Source organism: Octopus sinensis, linkage group LG2 (genome assembly GCF_006345805.1).
Source record: "Octopus sinensis linkage group LG2, ASM634580v1, whole genome shotgun sequence".
NCBI lineage: Eukaryota > Metazoa > Mollusca > Cephalopoda > Octopoda > Octopodidae > Octopus > Octopus sinensis.
The window spans coordinates 138,504,665-138,509,664 of record NC_042998.1 but is presented as its reverse complement, the minus strand read 5'-3'; the positions used below and the strand labels follow the sequence as shown (position 1 = coordinate 138,509,664).

Genomic DNA, 5,000 nt, shown 5'->3' with positions numbered 1-5,000 from the left:
CTCTATCTATCTATCTATCTATCTATCTATCTATCTATCTATCTATCTATCTATCTATCTATCTGTCTGTCTGTCTGTCTGTCTGTCTTCCACTTCTTGTGGAAAGGATGAGTTCCGATTGTCAGGCGATCCGTTTGCTGCCAACACCCGTTAAAAGTAGGGCTGGGCACGCCGCGGTTGATGATGCACAGACACGCGCTGAGATTGAAAAATCTCCGGCTCTACGTAGACGACGGTGAACAGGTATGGTCGCCGTTTGTGAGGCGCGCTTTCCCGCAGCTCGTTTCCATGACCGAATTGCAGTCGTGGATCAAAAAGAGGCCGAGGAAGGGCGAATGGTACCGCAAGTGTCGCGTTGCTCTCGAGCAACTATGCCGTTCCGGGTCGACCTTGAGCGACTGCAACACAACCAAAGCATTCTACAGGGGATTAGTGGAGGGGAGGTACGACGACGATCTCGGGGCGAACCTGGACGTCGACGAGGAATACCTGATCCGCCTGTTTAAGACGACTTTCGGGCCGGGATCTATGGACAACTTCCAGAGATCCCTGGCGTGGTAGTGCTATCGAGAAGCGCTACCCGTTCGAGATAAGCTCTACAGAAACTCGGGGCCGACCTACCCGAGATGCGGCTAGAGCGACGAAACCGTTCTGCACGCACTCGTACAGTGTCCAACCATTTCCGACCTGTATGCCTATGTCGAACGACTGCTATCGCGTGTGGGACGAGTCAGTTTATCAACCGAGTTTATCGTGAATATTGTCCCACCTCCTTCCTTGAAATGCGTCTGAAAGGTCTAGAGACAAACGCTTTCCTCTCTGGTGAATCTCTCATCAACTTATTCAAGTATCACTTGAAGAGGAAGGTGAGAGCAGAGAGGGAAGTTTTGTCTAGTGAATGTTTAAAAAAAATGATGTGTGAATGTAGCAAGGATGGTACGTGTGAATGACCTTGAGCATGATTCTATGAACCGAAAAAAATAAACAAAAAATTTAAAACAGAGAGTTACTTACTTGTAAATAAATGTGTTAATATGAGACATTTTTGACCGAAGTTACCGTGGTCTTTTCGTAGGTTTTTCTTTCTACGGTTAAACCTCCCCATTTTTGGGAACTTTTTGTATTATTTCGACTTTTTGTGTATATCCCAAACGATTTCGATCCCTTTTGATCGTTGTCACTAATTTATTTGTTTTCGCCACCGCCCTCGAAAAGAAAAAAACTCTATACTGTATTTGTCCCCTCTATGTTCAGCCCTGTGTGGTCAATAAAGAAAATTATCTATCTATCTATCTATCTATCTATCTATCTATCTATCTATCTATCTATCTATCTATCTATCTATCTATCTATCTATCTATCAAGACATGTACACGCGCGCACACACACGCACACACACAATCTGATTGGTTAGTATTGGCACAATTTGTCTCTTACTCTATTGCGCGCCAATATGCAGCCCAACCAATCGCAGCCTCCAAATAAATCACGTGAGACAATCTGTTCTAAACTCCATTTGAGCCAACCGTTAGCTATAAAAATTCACCTCCTCCTAGTCTCGGAGTCTGTTGGTTCCAGACCTTCTAAGGTCTAACCACTGACCACATTTCAGCAGTCTCCATCTTCGTCACCACCATCATGTCTCTCACTAACGTCTTCAACAACATCTCTACACAGCACCGAAAACACTGCACTGGTTCTAACATATCGCTGTTCGTGAGCTTCCTCACCAGGGTTAACAGCAAACATACAACCCATGTAGATGCATGTAGATATGTGAATAAATGTCCATCAACCACTTCCATTTATCATTTAGCTTGTGTATATATACGTGTGGCTCACATTAAAGGTATTTAAAGTTACCGCCTTGTTTCATGTATTTCTTGATACTATGTTCCTGTCAAATGATATTACAGTCTTCTGAGTAGAGTCACATTAGATGGAATGCAACCTATCCTTCTAAAAGTACATACCTCGTAAGCTAAAGGGCAACAACAGCTTCTTCTGGATCTGTGATAGATACATTGCATCCCACTTAGAAGGATATGCCCTCGCTATCCAGGAATGTCTCTGTAAGATCCTAGGCCGATCACGTATACATAATGTTGTTTGTCCCTTACAACGCGCCAGCATGCCACACTTTTGCTTTTGAACATTGCAAGGCATTTAGTACCCAAATGCACTAGCATACGATCTGGCCTTGCGCACCCATTTGCACACACACACACACACCACACACACACACACACACACACACACACACACCTCTGTTATGCCTAGAGCCTTGTTTTCAAAACGTCTGTGCTCAGCTCAGCTCAGCACGTCGGATGTTCACATGCTCTGCGCTCATGTTTAGACATAATTTCCCTCTGTGAGACCCCTGTTTGGTCACGTAATGAATGGAGAAAATTACCTCTCTCGCGTATCACTCCAGTATGCTACACTGTCGTTCTTGCTAACCCCAGCAATTACCCACGACAACAGCGCCAGACGCATTTCACTTCTGAAAAACCTTCAAGGCATTTCACACACTGCAATCCTGCAGGAAGATCTTCGATGTCATGGATGGAGAATACAATCACTCGCTCACCTGAACTTATTTTACAGTGACTTTTGATACGTGCACCTGTACTCGTGTATACACCCTCACGCACACACACGCGCTAACTCATTTCCTGTACTGTTCAGTCACTGACTGCACATTTTGGCACTCAAAGCAACACCGCAGTCACTGTCCTTGAAAGTATTGCAATGGATGACTGATACTGAGAAACCTGCTGATGAAGAAGAACTACTACACCTACAGTGTCTCGTAAGAAACAGAAGAACCCACCACTGCGTCAGAACTCCGAAGATGATGAAATGAGATTCTCTGGTCTCCATATTAAGCGTGATATTCCGTCCAAGTCTTTTAAAATGCTGCAGAATTGTGGTTAAGAGCGGGGGTTACTAACCCCAAGATTCCGAGTTCGATTGCCGGCAGTGACCTGAATAATAATAATAATAATAATAATAATAATAATAATAATAATAATAATAATAATAATAATAACAACAATAATAATAATAATAACAACAACAACAACAGCATCGGAACAATACCTTAGGAATGAGAACCCAGGTTCGAAATTCCCCCAGGACACCTGAAGAAGGCTGGAGAAGTACATCAGCCGAAATGCTGTGTTAACAACAAACAAGGTGAGGACAAATATCCGTCAAATAACGTACATAATTCCTCATCTCTCAAATATAGAACTGTTTAGATGGATAGTGGCCTGGACGTCGGGTCACCATTACAGATAAATAATCTGTGTTCCATCTAATGTGACTCTACTAGGAAGGCTGTAATATCATTTGACAGGAACACGTTATCAAGAAATACCAGGAACAAGGTGGTAACTTTAAATGTCTTTAATGTGGGCTACACTTATATATACACAAGCTGAATGATAAATGGAAGTGGTTGATGGACATTTATTCATATCTCTCCATGCATCTGCGTTGGTTGTATGTTTGCTGTTAACCCTGGTGAGGAAGCACACGAACAGCGATATGTTAGAACCTGTGCAGTGTGTTGGTGCTGTGTAGAGATGTTGTTGACGACGTTAGTGAGAGACATGATGGTGGCGACGAAGATGGAGGCTGCTGTAATGTGTTCAGTGGTTAGACCTTAGAAGGTCTGGAACCAGCAGACTCCGAGACTAGGAGGAGGTGATTTTTATAGCTAACGGTTGGCTCAAATGGAATTTAGAACAGACTGTCTCACGTGATTTATTTGAAGGCTGCGATTGGTTGGGCTGCATATTGGCGCGCAATAGAGTAAGAGACAAATTGCGCCAATACTAACCAATCAGAGTGGTAGACAAAACGGGGTCCAAAGCAGCGTCCTAAGATTAGCTGTTACCTTCTACGTTCGTATGTATATATATATAATAGAAAGAGGAAGTTCGCTACAGCTGCATACAAGAAGTTACCATACTTTATCTCGCATGCCCTTTCATTTATATTTGTTTCTTTATTGCCCACAAGGGGCTAAACATAGAGGGGACAAACAAGGACAGGCAAACGGATTAAGTCGATTACATCGACCCAGTGCGTAACTGGTACTTAATTTATCGACCCCCAAAAGGATGAAAGGCAAAGTCGACCTCGGCGGAATTTGAACTCAGAACGCAACGACAGACGCAATACCGCTAAGCATTTCGCCCGGTGTGCTAACGTTTCTGCCAGCTCGCCGCCTTTCATTTATATTATTTCACACACCTGCCCGTCGAGGCATGGCATTATATCAAGTAACGGTAAATAAATATTTCTTTACGACTTCGATCACTGTTCTTCTTTCATCTTACAAATGGCAAACAACAAATACCATTGCCGTTACAGATATGTCGGAAAAAATGGAAATTAATGTTACCCACACATTTTTTGTTGATGACCTAAAATTTTGTTGATGACTTGTAACATTTCATGTATGTATGTATGTATGTATGTATGTATGTATGTATGTATGTATGTATGTATGTATGTATGTATGTATGTATGTATGTATGTATCTATCTATCTATCTATCTATCTATCTATCTATCTATCTATCTATCTATCTAAAATAATAATAATAATGAAATTATTGTATACAGTGCTCAGGTGCACCACAACTTGTCAGAGTATATGCAGTAATGTACAAATGTCTGGAAAGCGAACAATGCATGAGTCAGATACTTGCTTGTGTGTGTATGGAGGGAGAAAAATCAGGTGTAGTGTTGGCAAATCTCAGAAAGCATGGAAGTTTTGAAGGATGCAGTGCTCCGACAACTAACAACTGATGCCGGCAGTTTGTTCCCTGCTTCAGCAACTCTCAGCGTGAAAAAATGTTTCCTGAAGTCATGGGAGCTGTGCTGTTTTCTGACTTTGTAAATATGTCCACGGGTGTTAGATGGGTGGAGTTTAAAAAGGTGCTCAGAGTTATTGTTGGTACGATGGTTGATAATTTTATGTGTGTC

The 5,000-nt window shown here is 42.3% G+C and overlaps 1 protein-coding gene across 1 annotated transcript in view; it reads right to left on the bottom strand.

The window, feature by feature from the left end:
• Positions 1–1,270, bottom strand: part of LOC115230587 (survival motor neuron protein) — a 21,304-nt gene extending 20,034 nt beyond the window's left edge. The window contains exon 1 of the mRNA XM_036499775.1: positions 1,015–1,270. The gene's annotated coding sequence lies outside the window, so the exon portion shown is untranslated. The remainder of the gene's footprint in view (positions 1–1,014) is intronic.
• Between the last annotated feature and the right edge of the window lie 3,730 nt (positions 1,271–5,000).